Genomic DNA, 19562 nt, shown 5'->3' on the forward strand with positions numbered 1-19562 from the left:
CTCAGCAATCCTTGGGGAGTGACAACTGCAGAGCTCACACACAAAAACAGGTGAGACTCACTCTTGAGACATCCTAGCTGTTGGTGTGTAAGCAGGCTGGGTTCCTCAAGCATCCTGAACGTTTTCTTTGCCCGTTTGGAAGGGTTATCCTAATATCTCCTTAGCTGTGAGATCTTGTGAGAGCCTGGCCTCCTTGCTGGGGCTCACTTTCCTTATCTGTAAAAGAGGGGTAACAGTACAAGCTCCTTTGAAAGGTGATAGTGAGAAATTGATGAGAAGCTAGGCTTCTCAGGAAGCTAAGAAGCACAAATAAACGTTCGGGCTTCGTAATACAAGCCAAGAACTGTACCTGGAATTTATTTCTCCATATTTCTGAGAAAAATGTGGTCTGTTTCTGTATGATCTGTGCAAACCATCCAAAGGGTGAGCAAAAAAGCGTTCTTCCTGATAGAGAATAATTTCTTCTTTTAAAGGGGAAGTGATGCTCTACTAACGGCAAATACATCAAAAAAGTTGAGTGTGGTCTTCCTGATGCCACTCGGAGACAAAGGAGAGCCACCAGCATCTGTGATGGCTCTGAATCAGCAGAAGGCAAATGGAGCTGACCATGAGGCAGGGAGAGAAGGCTTCTGGAGCACATCCCCTCTCAACAGGTCCCAAAGGAATCCACCAATGGCTAGCCACATCTCTGCAAGAGCTCGGAAACTAAGATGGGAAAGAACAGCTCAGTGTCTCAAAATGTGCCACCTCTGATTAAAAATTGATACCTGTGGGGAAGAATTCCCAAAATGTAGACTAGAGAGAGCTGGAGACTTTTAAAAAAATTATTCCCCAAGTTGTTTTTTCTTTGTGACAGTATCTTACGTTTAAAGTTTTGTTTAGAAAACACTTTCACTCTCTTTGTGCTATTTAGTCCTCACACTAAGCTGTGGAGATGGATATTATCGATCGTGTTATTATTCCCACGTAAGAGCTGAAGAAACGGAGGCTCAGAGTGACACACAGTCACTAGCAGGACTGTGACACCTGACTCTCAGCTCACCCTCTCCGTGTACATGACCCAACAGCAAGCTCCCCGAGTGCAGAACCACGGCTTCTGTTTCCCTTAGTGCCTAACCTACTGCTCCAAATAGACACTCAGGAGTGCTTCCTGATTAAACGATCTTATTTGTTTGTATATGTAGTCATTCCATGCGTATGTAGCGGGCACCAAATAATGTTCCTGTGGATAATGAATAACTCACATGCAAACTAAACTCTGTTTGAAACCTGGTGGGGGGCGGGGGGCATGAGGAGAAGAAAAAGCAAGAGCCCACAACCACTTTGGATTGAACCTATAGGAAGAAACAGAAAACAGTATTTGAAGAGACTGGCCTAGTAGCCAGTGAAGGAAGAATGTTTTGGGGATAACAGAGGGGGCCTTAGTCCCCTTCCTCTAAGCCAGTGTTTCCCAAACTGGTTTGTAGCAGAATCACCTGGAGACTGACTGAAAACTTCAGAGGCCCAGGGTCCTTGAAGTAGGATCAGGCCTGGGCCTTGATATTTTACCAGAGTTCTCCAGGTGATTCTGACACTGGCCAAAGTTTGAGGACCACTGTTCTAAACAGACTTTTCTTAGGGATGAAGCTCAATAGCCGTGACTCTGAATTTTCTCTGCTTCTTCCCTTGTGTGAAAAAGGGGATGAGGTTTCCGCTGGAGGTCAGTGGTTGACCTCTGCCCAGTAGGGGTAATGCCTATGTATGGATTCACAGGACTTAGTCAAGGTTGCCAGTCTCTAGTTAGGACTTGAAGAGGAGAAGCTGGCATGGGGTGAAGCTCTCTGGTACCCCATCACCAGTGGGAAGGATATTGTTCCAGCTACATGCTCATGACGCCTTCCCCAACACACACTTTTGCCCTTTAAACAAAGTTTCATTCAATGAACACTGACAAAGCCACTACCATGTCCCAAAGAACTGGGTCAGTCCCAGAGGGCAAGCAGGCAAGTTCCTACTTTCAAGGGCCTCCCAGGCTGATGGGAGAGACCAGAGCCCTGTGGATGAACATGGTAAACACTGTAAGAAAGGCGAGAGCCTGTGGAGGGAAGGCTAACTCAGATGGGGCCAGGAAAAGTTCCCAGAGGAAGTGACATTTGAAAAGTACAAGTACACCAGGCGGGGAAGGGGAAGCAAGCTCTCAGGAGAGAAACCAGCTGGTGGCAAGGCCAGAGGGATGCCCCAGGCCAAGCAGGGCTAACAGACTGGGTGGCTGAGAGGCAGGGTGTGGAGGACGAGAGGAGGAGAGGGGGGCCAGATGTGAAGGGCCTGGAAGGCCAAGCAAAAGAGTGGAGGCTTCATCTCAACAATCAAGAGCCTTCCCTCTTTGTTACCTTCCCCTCCCACTGGTTCTGTCTGCCTTGTGTCTCCCCTTTAGGAGGCTAGAGAAGAGGGAAAAGCAAAGGAGGAAGGGAGGGGGTGCAAAGGGAAAAAGGAGAAAGGAGGAGAGGAAGAGAGGCATTCCAGTTCCTTTTTGTTGACCCCACGTTGAAATGCTGTGGCTTGTGTCTTATGAAGAACTAGAAATTTAATGATTTCTGGCTTCACAAGAGATGTAGTGGTGAACTCAACCCAGCAGGGCTGGGCTCAGCTCTGGGTGGCGCAGCTTAGGTAGAACCAGTAGAGCCTAGAGTAGTGGTTCCCAAACTCTTGACCTCAAGGGTCATCCCTTGCCCGCCATGGTTTTATATAGGCTTGGAGCATCTGTTGATGGAGAAAATATAAAAGGAAAAAGAAAAATCTGTTAATTCAGGAGAACTCTAAGGTAAATGTGTATTCATTCTATACAACAGCACCCACACACTTGAGAGTTCATTAATGCATAATAACCTGCAACAAAAGGCAAATAACACACATAGAGAAATATCTGTAACATATATGATAGGCCAAGGGTTAATGCCTTAATATGTAAAGAGTTCTTACAAATTAATAAGAAAAAGACCAACAACCCAACAGGAAAAAAAAAATGGATAGCAAAGGACATTTGCAGTGGTGTTCACAGAAAAAGAAATACAACTACCTTAGGGGACTTCCCTGGCAGTCTGGTGGTTAAGACTTCACCTTCCAATGGAGGGGGTGTGGGTTCGATCTCTGGTCAAGGAGCTAAGATCCCACATGCCTCGCGGCCAAAAACCCAAAACATAAAACAGAAGCAGTATTGTAACAAATTCAATAAAGACCTTAAAAATGGTCCACGTCAAAAAAAAAAAAATTTAAAGATAAAAAAAAGAAATACAACCTTAATCTCTCTCATAATGAAAATATCTCTATATGAAATGCCATTTTTTTTTTAACCTGGTAGAGTAGCAAAGACTAAAATGTTTGATACTTACAGAGTAGAAAGGATGTGTTGAGAAAACACCACTTTCGTTCATCACTGGGAAAATGTAAATGGGAACAAATTATTTGGAGGACAATTTGACTATATCTATCAAAATTTAAAATATACTCTTGTACAGAAATTCCACTTGTAGAAATGTATACTACATATAAAATCACACATGTTCACAAAGTACATCAAATTAGCTGGACTCGATAAAGTGCAGTGAGAATGCAACTTTATTTTTCTCACCCTGAGAATTCATTTACCTGGTCCTTTCATTCACAGAAAGTCTCTGTCATTTCAAAGCACACTCCAGTGTGTTTATCAGAACTCTAAATAAATTTCATTTCAAATCCGTTGGCTCAGACCCTTCCTAAGCTCAGGTCTGTTTCTAGTGTGGGTGCCACCTGTAGGGGAGAAAAGCAAGGTCATCTTTTGTCTTCCACCTTACTCCCTCCCCTCACCTCACTGCCTCCTCCGGATGGACCAGATAAAGAGGAAATAGGTAAGGGGGACCAGGTGCAACCAAATAAATAAGTAAATATTTTTTTAAAAAGAAACTGAGCCTAAAAGAGCCTCATTTTACCATATTGTTATATGTATATACCACATATATAATTTACAAAAATAACCTAAATTTCTGGTAAGTAAATCATGGAACAACCATATGATAATCTGCATATGTCATTATAGGAAAAATTCTACTAAGTTAAAAAAAAACAAAACAAAACAGAGTGCAGAACACTGTAGGCTCCCATTTGTATGAGTGATTTTAAAGGGACATGTTGGCATATACACAGTTGTATCTGCACAGAAATTCTGGGGAGTGGGGTGGTGAGCAGACCTACTATTCATTGTATAATATTTTATGCTTTTTAAGTTTTTACAATAATGTATTAGTTTTATAATTTTAAAACCTACTCTTAAGAAAAAAAAATAAAGGCAAACGTAGTACATAGGGTTCCTTTTAGAAAGCTCTGGTATGTTTTACAAAAGCAATCCTCTTTCATTCAAACAATACAGAAACACACAAAGGAAAAAAAAGAAGAGATCTACAGAAAATAGCTAGAAGGAAAAAAAAGGAAAATATATACCCCACAAAATTTTTAAAAATCCGTCTCCCACCCTCTCTCTGCCCTGCAAGGTTAGCACTTTTAACGGTTAAGTGTACATCTTCTTCTAGGTGTTTCTTGATGACTCTACAACATATGTAGTTTTCTTTACACCAAAAATGGAATTGCACTCTACAAAATGTTCTTAAGCCTGATTTTTGTTTTCACTTTAAAGTATACCTTGGACCACCTTCCAAGACAGTGCACAGAGACCTACCCCACTCTTCCCAGCCTTTGAAACAATATACCTCTGTGTGTCCCCAACACACACATAGCTACTTGACCGTGACTTGAGACTGCTGCTCTTTTAGCAGCCGTAGTGATGGCTCTTCCACAGGTCTGTGCGCTGTAACACCATCCCCACCCTTCAGATCCCTTAGGTAGGGTTGCTGGGACCACAGTGTTGACAGACACAGCCAAAATTCCATACAACTACTCTCCTTGCCAGTCCCTCACCACGCTCCCCCTCTTTGACAGCAGCTGTATGTGAGCCACCTTCCTTTTTCTTATATATAAATTTATTTATTACTTTTGGCTGTGTTGGATCTTTGTTGCCGCATGAGGGCTTTCTCTGGTTGCGGCGAGAAACGTCTACTCTTCATTGCCCTGCGTGGGCTTCTCATCGCAGTGGCTTGTCTTTGTTGTGGAGCACGGGCTCTAGGCACGCGGGCTTCGGTAGTTGTGGCACGCAGGCTCAGTAGTTGTGGCTCACGGACTTAGTTGCTCCATGGCATGTGGGATCTTCCTGCACCAGGGCTCGAACCCATGTCTCCTGCATTGGAAGGCGGATTCTTAACCACTGCGCCACCAGGGAAGTCCCTGAGTTGCCTTCTTGACAGAATTATAAACCACACTGAGAGACTCAAGACCTACAGACTGGGTCCCCCAGACCTCATTAAAGCTTCTCCACTGGGGCCTGATAATCCCTGCTATGTGGCAGAGGAAAATGGGAGAATGAAGAGGACTATTGTATGTACATTACACAACCATAGCTTAAACTTGGAATAGAAGGCAAAGTCAGCCTCATCGTTATTAGATAAAACATAACTCACCTATGACATGTCTTTCTTGCACCCAGCAGCTTTGAGCTGGGCCTCAAACCCCTTGTAGAATCCATGTCTATTCTCTTCTGCCCTTAGATAACCCTATTAAAATTCTCCAATCTTATGGAAAAGCAAAATCAGTAACTGGGTCCATGGAGATTCTGGACACCGTGTGAGAAAATAGTGAAAGCCACTTGGTCTGGAGAAGAAAACGGCCTGGGAGTGATGACGGTTGTCACCAAAACTCTTGAAGGGCTGGCCCAAGGATGGAGGGCCAGATAAGTGCAGAACAGGAGCAAAAGTTTGGAGCAAAAGGCAGGCAGGTTTTCAAGTTAGACCAGAGAGTTTTTTCTAACCGTCAAAACTGTCCAGAGTTTTCAGGGGAAGCGGTAGCCAGGACTAGAGTCAGTGACTCTCTAGAAGCCAAGGGGAAGCTTCCAGAGGGCAATGTGCATGGTGCATCAGCAGTATTGCTGAACAAGTCCAACTGGCTGTCATCAATGAGCCACACAGTCTACATTTATTTTATTATTTTTGTGAAATCTGCCTATATGTCAAGATTTGTCTATGCTTTTCCATCTCAGAAACCTGAATTTTTTAATGTTTGAATCAATTTCTTTTTAAAATTTTTATTTTATATTGGAGTATAGTTGATTTACAATGCTGTGTTAGTTTCAGGTGTACAGCAAATGATTCAGTTATACATACACATATATCTATTCTTTTTCAGATTCTTTTCCCATATAGGTTATTTCAGAATATTGAGTAGAGTTCCCTGTGCTATACACTAGGTCCTTGTTGATTATCTATCTTATATATAGTGGTGTGTATATGTTAATCCCAACCTCCTAATTTATCCCTCCCCCCACCTTTCCTCTTTGGTAACCATAAGTTTGTTTTCTGTGTCTGTGAGTCTATTTCTGTTATGTAAATAAGTTCATTTGTATCATTTTTTTGGATTCCACATATAAGTGATATCATATACTTGTCTTTCTCTGTCTGACTTACTTCACGTAGTGTGATAATCTCTAGGTCCATTGATGTTGCTGCAATCAGAAACCTGATTTGATTAGAACAGAAAGAATAGATTAGTGTCTCACAGAAGATTCATATCAACCAAACACAAAGAGATGGATGTGTAAACTGGAGTGACAGTGCATTCATTTACAAGGAGAGACAGCCATCAGGTCGACCAGAAACTCAAGTCGTCCTCATCAGACATCTTTTTCTCCTTGGCAGATGGGCTCAGTGGGGATAGTTGTGTCCATGGAGCTGTAATTCTCAAGGTCTATCACCCGAGACTCTGGCTTGGATGATACCAGGATGAGCTCTGCCCAGTCACTGTGTGATTTCCTTTAATCCTCACAAACATAGATTGTGAAACCACCATCATAGTGTTTCACTCCATCCTCTAATACATAGTTACCTCAATCCTGTCATTGACAAGTCCCGCTGTTCGGGAAGACTCTCTTTAAAGTGACTTTATGGATTTCCACTCTGGCTTATCATATTTGAATTTCATATCTCAATTCGCATAGGACAGACCCTGTTCTGGTAAGAGAACATCACTTGTGTCAGGAAAGTAGAGGCTTACTGTGTCCTGTAGTGAGAGGCAGTGTGGAGTCCTGGTTAAGAATACAGACTCACCAGATTGAATCCCAGTTCAAGTTCAATCTGGTGGGCAAGTTACATAATCTCCGCAGCTTCAGTTTCCTCTTCTGCAAAGTGGAGATAACGATAGTATCTGCTCATAGGGTTTGTGGTGAGGATGAAGTGAGTTAATAAACAAAGTCTGCAGCACCAGGCTCTGATATAAACCTTGCCTCCTAGTCCTCAGCATAAGACAAGTCATATTCTTGTCTCCACTTTGCCAAGGAGAAAGCAGAAGCTCAGCAAGTTCAGACTGAGAGCTGGAATTGAAACCCAGGTCTCTCTGACCATGAAGCCAAGATCTATTCTGTCACGCACATCCCACTGGATCCCTCCCACAGACATGGTGGAATCACTTCTCTTCTCTTCCCTGGGTTGGGGCGGGGTGGAAGAAAGTCTATTTTCATCACCACAGCTCATCCTTGAGCAAGAAAAGTGATGGTGTCTGCTGCCTATGGTCAGGCCAGAGCTAGCGGGTGAGAATCACAATTGCGTAACACGCACAGCTGCTTCGGCAGATGTGTCCACAGCTAAACATGGCAGAAGTTTCATTTCCAGAGTCAAAAAAGAATACCTATCCCAAAACATCCTCTACAACTTTACCAGAGGTGGAGGGGGTATGACCAACGGGCAGGATTGGGCACTCCTACAGGCAGACTTCATTCTTTCTCTGCTGTAATAACTGTTAAAAGTACAACTCTGCCAGGTCCCCATCCAGCCATTGGCTCCAATCACAAGGGTCCCCAGACCCTCTGTGTTAACTGAACATCCGACCATGGCCCATAGAAGAGTCACCTATGAAAGAGAAAACAATAAGAGAAGGAGAGAGCTAGTGACCCTGAGATTGAAGAAGGTTCTGGAAGAAACTTTCATTCATTCTAAGCACTTACTACGGGGGAAGCCTGGTTAGCTGGACAGGCCTGGGTTTTAAACTGTCCACACTAGTTTTATGACTTAGATTTAGCCACTCAACCACTCCATCTTCAATGTGCTCTGCTTCAAAGTGGAAGAATATTCCTACCTTGAGGTTTTGCTGTGAGGAAGAGCAAACATATGTAAAATGCTGGAACTATTATTATGGAGATGTCAAGAGCCACCATTAACCTAGGACAACCAAAATACAGGATGGATGGAAATCTTTTTTAAGAGACCAACAAAACAAAATATTTACTTTTTTATATAAGTAAATCAATTGCAAAGGGAAGAGAGAAAAGGAACAAATATTTTTAGTACCTACTACAGGCCAGATCTTATCAGGCCCTTTACCTGCATGGAATCTCACATATTCCATGTGACAAGTTTTATTACCTTTATTTTACAAATAATGAAACAGTTCATAGGAGAGGCTTTACAAGACCATGTAGCTAGCCTGTGGCATGGTGAGACCAAGAACCAAGGGCTTTCAGACGCCATCCACACCTCTCTCTGACGCATCATTCCACTTCTGCCTCTAAAGTGAAAATGCTAAAAACTCCTTGGAAAAAAATAGTGCAGAACATTTATAGAGTACTCCAGAGCAGTGCTTCTCAAAGTGTCTTTGGGGGTAACCCATTGTGTTTTATTTTGTTTTAATTCACCACTCTAACACAGACTGTGACATTTGTAAAATATAATGAAAACAAATTACTAGAAATGTAAAAATTTAAATGACATACAAAATACAAACTCAACTTTTTTATTAGATTCCACACATACAGCATTAGTCTGTCAAATTGTTATAAATATTTCCAAGGGTTTGCTCTCAGTGTTTGCGCTTATCTCTTCATGGACCAGCCTGTGGACCAGACTTTGGGTAGCATTGCCCGAGGGTTAAAGCGATCCTCATATCATGGAGAAAGATCTCAAAAAGTCATCTAAGTTTGCCTCCTGTTTCCAGGCAAAGATTGTGTGAAATTCCCAAGGCTGGGCTCTTTCCTTCTGCCTGAGAGCATCTCTCCAGAGCCTCACACCCAGCAGATATAGATCATCCCCATCTCCTAGTAGCCTCTGCCCAGACCGAACCAGAACATTTGCTTCCAAAGTTTATTTGAAGCTTTCCGGTTCAGCCCTTATCCCTTCTCCCCTCATACCCACATCTCCCCATATTTGGGTTCTCCTTCTCTCCTCTGTAGACACCTGGCCATCTACAAGTCCCATCTAGCCATGCAGATGCAGAAGGTAGAGCTTCTTTGAGCAGGTTGGAGAGGTAGGCAGGTGGGGAAGAAAACCCCAGAGTCATGACTTATTGGTGCCAGCCCTGTACAGGTGCCAGCTTTGCATATATTATCTCTCTTTATCTTCACAACTACCCTACAAGGCTGGTATTATGGTCCCAATTTTATAGATGAAGAGATTGAAGAACAAAGAAATATCAGACCCTGAATAGCCAAAGCAATCTTGAGAAAGAAAAACGGAGCTGAAGGAATCAGACTATACTACAAAGCTACAGTAATCAAGACATTATGGTACTGGCACAAAAACAGAAATATAGATCAATGGAACAGGACAGAAAGCCAGAGATAAACCCACGCATGTATGGTCACCTTATCTTTGATAAAGGAGGCAAGAATATACAGTGGAGAAAAGACAGCCTCTTCAATAAGTGGTGCTGGGAAAACTGGACAGCTACATGTAAAAGAATGAAATTAACACTCCCTAACACCATACACAAAAATAAACTCAAAATGGATTAAAGACCTAATGTAAGGCCAGACACTATTAAACTCTTAGAGGAAAACATAGGCAGAACACTCTATGACATAAATCACAGCAAGATCCTTTTTGACCCACCTCCTTGAGAAATGGAAATAAAAACAAAAATAAACAAATGGGACCTAATGAAACTTAAAAGATTTTGCACAGCAAAGGAAACCATCAACATGACCAAAAGACAACCCTCAGAATGGGAGAAAATATTTGCAAATGAAGCAACTGACAAAGGATTAATCTCCAAAATTTACAAGCAGCACATGCAGCTCAATAAAAAAAAAACAAACAACCCAAACCAAAAATGGGCAGAAGACCTAAATAGACATTTCTCCAAAGAAGATATACAGATTGCCAACAAACACATGAAAGAATGCTCAACATCATTAATCATTAGAGAAATGCAAATCAAAACTACAGTGAGATATCATCTCACACCGGTCAGAATGGCCGTCTCAAAAAATCTACAAACAACAAATGCTCGAGAGGGTGTGGAGAAAAGGGAACCCTCCTGCACTGTTGGTGGGAATGTAAATTGATGCAGCCACTGTGGAGAACAGTATGGAGGTTCCTTAAAAAACTACAAATAGAACTACCATATGACCCAGCAATCCCACTACTGGGCATATACCCTGAGAAAACCATAACTCAAAAAGAGTCATGTACCACAATGTTCATTGCAGCTCTATTTACAATAGCCAGGACATGGAAGCAACCTAAGTGTCTATCATTGGATGAATGGATAAAGAAGATGTGGCACATATATACAATGGAATATTACTCAGCCATAAAAAGAAATGAAATTGAGTTATTTGTAGTGAGGTGGATGGACCTAGAGTCTGTCATACAGAGTGAAGTAAGTCAGAAAGAGAAAAACAAATACCATATGCTAACACATATATATGGAATCTAAGAAAAAAAAATGTCATGAAGAACCTAGGGTTAAGACAGGAATAAAGACACAGACCTACTAGAGAATGGACTTGAGGATATGGGGAGGGGGAAGGGTAAGCTGTGACAAAGTGAGAGAGTGGCATGGACATATATACACTACCAAACGTAAAATAGATAGCTAGTGGGAAGCAGCCGCATAGCACAGGGAGATCAGCTCGTGCTTTGTGACTGCCTGGAGGGGTGGGAAAGGGAGGGTGGGAGGGAGGGAGACGCAAGAGGGAAGAGATATGGGAACATATGTATATGTATAACTGATTCACTTTGTTATAAAGCAGAAACTAACACACCATTGTAAAGCAGTTATACTCCAATACAGTTGTTAAAAAAAAAAAAAACACTGATCATAACCTGTGGCCCCACATACAGACACAGACACAAACTGTAATGTTGGAAAAAATTTTCAATTAATGTGAATGATGCACAAGCCCAGTTACAACTCAACATCTGTGCCTTTCAGCAGGGTTTTCTTTTTTTTTTTTTTTTTCTTTTTGGTAGTTGAAAAAACATCTCTTTTTAAATTTTTTTTAACATCTTTATTGGAGTATAATTGCTTTACAATGGTGTGTTAGTTTCTGCTTTATAACAAAATGAATCAGTTATACATATACATATATCTCCATATCTCTTCAGCAGAGTTTTCTTAAATGTCCCTCATGAAGCCATTGGCGATTTCTAATAGATTCTAATTTAATCAAATAATTATGAAGACCCAAAAGAAAAAAAAGAAATGTCAGAGTCAGAGCAAGGACTGGGACACAAATCTGGCTGAGATTCCCGACCTAAGCCCTCAACTCCTACTTTGCAATCCTACTGGGAAGAACCCAAAGGCCCGAAGTCACTTCCACGGCCAACCTCAAGTTCCCTCTCCCGAAGTGAGAAAGTCAAACCTGCAAGGCCTGTGGTGCTTATTCCTTCTTCCATGGCCAGATGTCAACAGATCTGCCAGTAGCACGTTCTCCCTGCCATCCCCGTGGGAAACGTGTAATCCTGATACTCCATATTGCATAACTAAAGCAGAGGCTCAGAGGACTCTTTGCAAGTCTCCCCCTTTGCCTGCTTACCCCAGCTTCCCCAGGCTCACCCAGGCTCCTCCGCCCCATACAGACACCACCCTGACCTCTTTCCCTCAGGCTGGACAGGGCATCCTCCTCAGCGACGATGACTGCTACCATTTGCTGGGGACCTGCTCTGGGCCAGACTCTTATATGGACCTTATCTCGCTTCACGTTTACAACAGCCCTTTAAGGAGGTATCATTACCCACATTGTCTGCAGGAGATAACTGAGGCTCAGAGAAGTTTAGTAACATACACAAAGTCAAAGAGCTAGTAAAGAACAGAGATGGGATCTGGGGGGGGGGGGGGTGTGTCTCTGTCACTGGGCACTGCCTCCCATCATGATATATTTGCAAAAGATTCAGCACACGGAAAGTACCCAATAAATAAATTCCTGACACCAAACACAGTCAGAAGCAATGGGTGAAATAGGAAATGGGTTAAATTTTAACGGTATGTGCATATAATGAAGTACTGCTCAACCAGGAAAATAACATTACAGAAGAGTAGCTACTGCCGTGGACAGATGTTCATTTTTTAATTTAATTTTTTAAAATTTTTGGCCGCGTTGGCTCTTCGTTGCTGCATGCGGGCTTTCTCTAGTCGCGGCAAGCGGGGGCTACTCTTCCTTGTGGTGCGCGGGCTTCTCATTGCTTTGGCTTCTCTTGCTGCAGAGCGCGGGCTCTAGGCATACAGGCTTCAGTAGTTGTGGCACGTGGGCTTCAGTAGTTGTGGCTTACTTGCTCCTCAGCATGTGGGATCTTCCTGGACCAGGGCTCGAACCCGTGTCCCCTGCATTGGCAGGTGGATTCTTGACCACTGCGCCACCAGGGAAGTCCTGACGGAGATTCTTGATGTTGATTAAGGCAAGCTACAGGAGTATGTGTAGGATAACCCTATTTAACTATATTTATTATCTTGTAGGTATGTGTACACACGAACACTCACACCCTTTAAAGAAAAATACACCAAAATGTCAACAAAAGATAAGTCTTTGTGATGAGATTGAGTGGCCTTTGTGTTACTATTTTTGTATATCTGTATTTTCTGAAGTTTTTATAGTAACTATGGCCTCCCTGGCCTTGAAAGTTCATACCTGAACAGAGAGGGACCACCTGGGGAGAGGGTTTGTGACAACAACTAAAAGGGGTTGTTTTATTTTGCCTTTTTTTTTTTTTAATGTCCTGTGAGTGACGTAAGTGTATCTCAGTCTTTTGTCACCACCAATCCAGAACTCTATTTGTTCCAAAAGGGCTTAATGGTTGAAATGTGGAAGGCATCAGGGCCTCCCAGAGCCAGGATTTTTGGGTTATCCAGATTGGATTTGCTCAGTGTCAGTTCCTGCTTATTTCTGTTGGATGCTCCAAGGGCCTGCTTATTTATGGTGAATCTGTTTTCCTGATCAGCTGAGAACGTGAGGAAAGCAGAGAAATCGGCCACGAGCTCTGTGCGTTTTTATTATCCTTGATGCCACTACCTTGAAAGGCTTTGGGGTCCAGAGGTGCTCAGACCCCAAGTGAAAGCAAAGAAAGTTATTCATTGAGTGTAAGAGACCCCCTGAGGCTGCGTAGTTGACCTCCCTGCCGTTAGCACCAGGGGAGGACTTGCAGGAGGGCTCTTGCTAAGCTTCCTGAGATTTCTACCTGGTAACTGTGTTTTCTAAACCCCAAACTGGCAACCAGGGAAGCAGACTATGAGCAAGGACACAGCCACTGGTGTCAGAAACACAGACTCACTTTCCACTCTCACTTTCTAGCTGTGTGACTCTAGACTAGCTTCTTATCCTCTTCTGACTTTGCTGTTCTCTCTGTAGGACGGGGACAATGTTGGCGGTTGAGACCGCTGATTGAATGAACCGATGTAAGCTGCTTCAGCCTCCCCAGCGGCAGCCTGATGTCAGGAGGTTTGCAATATGCATAAGCTGTTGTTAGATGAGCTAAATTAGAAATGCTTTTGGAATTCTTATTAACTGGGTTATAGTTATGGTGAAGATGCTGGAGCTTATCCCAGAGTTCAGGGACAATTCACAAAACTGACGCCAGTTTTGAAATTTTATATATATATATATATATATATATATATATTATATATATATATGTGTGTGTATGTATATGTATATATCTTCCACTTCCTTGTTAACCAAGTAAAACATAGTTATATAAAAACTATGTGGCTAGGGGCTTCCCTGGTGGCTCAGTGGTTGAGAATCTGCCTGCCGTTGCAGGGGACACGGGTTCGTGCCCCGGCCTGGGAAGATCCCACATGCTGTGGAGCGGCTGGGCCCAACGGGAGAGGCCACAAGAGTGAGAGGCCCGCGTACCGCAAAAAAAAAAAAAAAAAAAAAAAAAAAAACAGAAAACCTACGTGGCTAGACAAGAGAAACTTTCAACTTTTGTACCCTGCTTTATTTAGTCAACGTGAAGAACATCTTTCCATGTTGGTACCATCTCTTTTACGACACGGATCTGCCATATTTATCATCACACCCTCTCTCCACACAGCCCCTCTGATCGCGTTCAGGTGGAAACTTCCAAGCCTGGATGCATGGGAAGGTGGGCGTGCACAAACACCCCGAGAAAACACCTGCCCGGCAGCACACCCACCCCGCAGCCTCAGTCCTTCCTGGGGTCAAATCCTGAACCGCGCAGAGGGCTTTGGCCAAAGTTAGAGCGGCCGCCTGGGACCCTCCGGAGAAGGAGGCCGCGGGGTGCAGTGCAATCAGGTTCACAGATACAGATGGTGTGTAGGGACCGCCCCGGGCAGGGTGGGGGCAGGGAGATGGGCTGGTCAGGAAATGCCAGTTTAAAGTTAGCTCTGACCTATTAATCAGCAGTGGAGACAATGATGCTGGAGGGGCGGGAAGGCCGGACATGTGCTCGCGCCAGATTTATGGGCCTAGAACAAAGGGTGGCCTGCTCGTTTAGAGAGTCTCTTTCCCTTTTCCTCTGGCAAAATGAGGACATTGTTTGAAAAGCCAAAAAGAACAAATATTCTAAAGACTGAGGTCATTTCCAGATATGCAACAGGTCCTGAAGGGGATCCGTAGGCAGGCGACGGGAAACAGGACTAGGCAGGGCTGCTCCGAGCAGGGTGGAAGGATAGGGGCAGGGCTGGGGGCGGGAGTGGGAAGAGAGGCACATGTCATGAAGCGGAGACCACAGATCCCCTCCCTGTGCCCTTGGAGGAGCTGGGACCCTGCTGCCTGGTGCCACTGTGAAGGCATCTGACAAGCCCACCTGAAGCCCCTCGAGATAAATCCGGAAGTCCTGGGGAGGCCTTCCATGCAAGCTGAAAACGAGCTGTGTCTCCTTCTGTGCTCTGCAGGCTTTTCTGGGAAGGTCTTCCCGGGCGTGGGATGCCTAGGATGCCACTGGTCTCAGTTTCCTTCACGTCCGGAAGGGAGTCTTGTCTCACCACACTGCCTCCGTTTCATCAGACCAGGAGAGACGGGGGAAGTGAGAAGAGTAGGAAGGGGAGAAAGGAGAACACTGTCTTCCAAAAAAGCCAGTCTGCTGGAGAGGAGAGGATGACTCCGACTCTCCCAACTTTCAGTGTTTGGGGACCAACCAGCTGTGTCTTTACAGCCGCATCTTCCACTGCTTTCAGTCAGGTGCCGGTTGCCCCTTACCTGGAGCCTCTAGAAGGGTCTCCTTTCCTCTCTTCTAACCTCCACCCAGGCGGTGGGATGAACTTTCTAGATTATATATCTGACCATCTCTTTCCTGGCTGAAAAGCATCTGGATGACTGCGTTTTCTGCAGAAAAAAGGTTCAGAAACCTCAGCCTGGTGACAGGATCCTTCATGTTATGGCCCTGCCTTCCTTTCCAGCTCATCTGACACCTCTCTCCAACCCCACCGCGTCCTTTAGTCTCACAGAATTATTTTCTCTTCCTGGAACGTGGCATGGACTCCGGGAAAAACTCTAGCCATTCCTTCGGACCTAAGCTTCAATGCTATCTCCTCCAGGAAGGAAATCTCCCTTATGTTGAGACCCTACACCACGCGCTGGCTGAAAGAACCACTGCTTTGCCTGGGTTCCCGTGCATATGTTCATACTCCTAATAATAATTATTATAATTATGATAATAAAATAGCATAGCACTTTTCATAGAGACTATACTACTTCACTTGAAGGCATGAACTCCATTGAATAACTGCTTGAATGAACGAATGATGACCTTCTAGAAAGGGTTACCCCTAGGATATGTGGAGGCCCATGCAAATATTTCTGTGGGTCCTCTGTATATATAAATAATGTGAGTCACCCCAAATCAGTGTTTCAGCATCATTCTGACAGCCCAATTTCATGTGATCCTACAAAAGAAATACTTTCTGGTCATCAGGAAAGATCTGTTCACCAGGCAGCCCTCCTAGAACTGGGGCCTGGTCACGGGTCCTTGAGACACTACTTAGGTGCAAGGCCTGCAGCTCCTCTGGGGCATCAATCAGTGCCATGCACTAGGTAGAAGATTGGTGGGTATGCCAAAGGGGAGAAATGGGGACCAGGGCTTAAGTGGGTTCAAGGTGGGCCCAGAGCACCCTGTCTGGACAGCATTTCTGGCTCTGGCCAATCCTGATCAATGGGGTCCTTAGAAAATGTTGGGGATGGCTTTCCAAAATTCAGGGGGCTCTGAAGCGCAGGACCCAGGCAAATTCCCTGTTTGCCCAGGTGGTACTGCTCTAAGGTACCCATGTGGTTAGACATTCTGTCATTCAACAAACATTTACTGAGCACATTCTACCCACCAGGCACTTCATTAGAAGCTGAAGGTACATATTCATTGGTCTTTATTACTATGAGTTAGCAAGCAATCTCTGTCAGGAAGGGAACTTAACAATAACGCAGCAAGACCTGCAGAGTGTGGGAGCAGGGGTATCCTCTCGCACATCAGGAAACCGGGCCGGAGAGGAGCTGTCACATGTTCCCTTAAAGGTCCCACCATGGCCTCTACTCTTGGGCATGATTAGAAACACAGCAGAGAGTTTCCTGAAAGAAAGCAAACGGCATCACTTCCAAAAATAAACCAAAATGTGAAGAGAGAGAGAATGATGACTGAGAGCCTATTCTGAGGTTCAATAGATCATGGAAATAATGACGAAAATACATTCAAATGGCTCCATACTGTGCTTTCAGAAATTCAGCAGCTAAGCCAGCTGGTCAAGCCCCTCGGAGCAGAGTGATGGCAAGTCTGGGGCCCTGAGGGCCAGTGGTGGGGGGAGGGGGAACCTGGTGTCCACTTCTCTCCCTGAGCTTCAGTCTCTCCAGCTGCAGATCGGGAATCAGGACCCTCAGGGGTTGTTGCAAGATTCAAATGAGACCAAAGGTCATGAACAACCTGTGTGCACTGAAGGCACCACCCCTGAGTTGTCCATTGTTAATTAAGAGGCAGAGGGGTGGTTTTCTCAGCTCACCAAACAGAAACACAAAAAGTGGGGAGTTTCCACATTGTGGCTCTTATTATTCCACAATGAGGTAATCAAGGGGAGAAACAGATCGCTCCTCAGATGAACCCTGAAAAGCCCTCAAGCGTGTAACTCCATGCTGTGCACACCACACACACATACGCACACATACATGCACACACACACACACACACACACTCCATAGTCTGACGTTTGAACATCCCTTCTCCCAAGTCTTTGTTCTCAACCTAGGGAAATTTTGCCCCACGCGGAACATTTGGCAAATCTGGAAACATTAGGTCATCACGGCTCAGGTGGGGAGACGGTGGCTTGTTATTGGCATCTAATGCATAGAGACCAGGGGTGCTGTTAAACACCCTGCGATACGCTGGACAGTCCTCACAACAAAGAAATCCCCAGTCAAAAATGTCAGTCGTGGGCTTCTCTGGTGGCGCGGTGGTTGAGAGTCCGCCTGCCAATGCAGGGGACGCAGGTTCGTGCCCCGGTTCGGGAAGATCCCACATGCCGCGGAGCGGCTAGGCCCGTGAGCCATGGCCGCTGAGCCTGCACGTCCGGCGCCTGTGCTCCGCAACGGGAGAGGCCGCAACAGTGAGAGGCCCGCGTACCGCAAAAAAAAAAAAAAAATGTCAGTCGTGCCACGGTTAAGAAATAGCTCTGAGCCTTTATTTATGCTGTTCCTTCCATTGTAAGTGGTCCTTTTCCTCTATTCTCCTTACTTAAATCTTACCTCTCCAGAGAGAAGAAAGTTCCCATCACATGTTGCTGGAGGTTTTGAACCAAGAAAAGCTTTTAGGCAATATGGTCAAAACTAAGAGAATCGTAAATACCCATACTCTTAGAGCAAGCCATTCATTGCTCACTCCCACAAAGTCCTGTACACGAGGATGTTTATTACAGCATTGTTAGTGATAAGGAAAAACTAAACACAACCTAACTGATCCCTTCAGGAGAGATCAGTAGCTTTCAATTATACATTATAAACTATAAATTGCTTTCAATACAAAGCAATCATCCTCAGCCCTTAAAAGGAATGAGGTCATTTCCAAAGAAGCTGATGGAAAATGTCATTGAGACACATTGTTAAATAAGACATCAACGTCCAGGACAGCCTTTTTAATAGGTTCCTTTTGTTAAATAGCTAAAAGGACACATAATATACATTGATGCAGTTGTTCCCTGCGCAACCAGGGAAGCCCAACAAACACTTATTTAAACGAGCAAAAGACTTGTACAGGCTCTTCACAAAAAGGATATTCAAATGGCTAACTATCATATGAAAAGAAGTTCAAAATCATTAGTCATTAGGAAAGTGCAAAATAAAACCACAATGAAATAGCACTGCTCTCCCACCAGAGATGCTAACATTTAAAAGACTGACAAGGGCTTCCCTGGTGGCGCCGTGGTCAAGAATCCACCTGCCAATGCAGGGGACACGGGTTCCAGCCTTGCTCCGGGAAGATCCCACGTGCTGCGGAGCAACTAAGCCCGTGCGCCACCACTACTGAGCCTGTGCTCTAGAGCCTGCGAGCCACAACCACTGAGCCTACGTGCCACAACTACTGAAGGCCACGTGCCTAGAGCCCGTGCTCCGCGACAAGAGAAGCCACCGCAACGAGAAGCCTGTGCACCGCAACGAAGAGCAGTCCCCACTCGCTGCAACTAGAGAAAGCCCGCGCAGCAACGAAGACCCAACACAGCCAAAATAAACAAACAAAATAAATGAATTTATTTTAAAAATAATAATAAATAAAAGACTGACAATATCAAGCAAGGGTGTAGAATAACTGGATTTCTCATACATCACTGGTGGGAGTGTAAAATGGTACAGCCACTTTGAAAGTTCTTTGGCAGCATCTACGAAAGTGGAACATTCCAGACTTACCTCTATAAATCCAACCTGATCTACACAAATTTTCCTAGATAAGCCTTCTGATCTATACCATGTGTTTACTACCCTTTAAATTCTGCCCTAAGTTCTCAAACTTTCTTTGGTTCTTTTAGCTAGTATTCACTGAACACCTCCTCAGTGAGGCACCTGGGAATCTTATCATTGGGAATGAGGAGATGACCTATTTTATAGATACTATTTTATAGGCCCCTCAGGGGCTCATGGACCAGATGGAGGTGGAGACAGACAGACATTGTAGAAGAAAGACACCACTTTAGACTAACCTTCTGTTCCTAACAAAATTCCAAGTTCAGATCTCTGCCTCTTACTGCTTTCATCTTCTCATAGTGCCTAAATCCACAGTGACCCGAAGTAGGAACCAGGAAAGTAAAAG

This window comes from Phocoena sinus, chromosome 6, assembly GCF_008692025.1.
Source record: "Phocoena sinus isolate mPhoSin1 chromosome 6, mPhoSin1.pri, whole genome shotgun sequence".
In the NCBI taxonomy this organism is placed as follows: Eukaryota; Metazoa; Chordata; class Mammalia; order Artiodactyla; family Phocoenidae; genus Phocoena; species Phocoena sinus.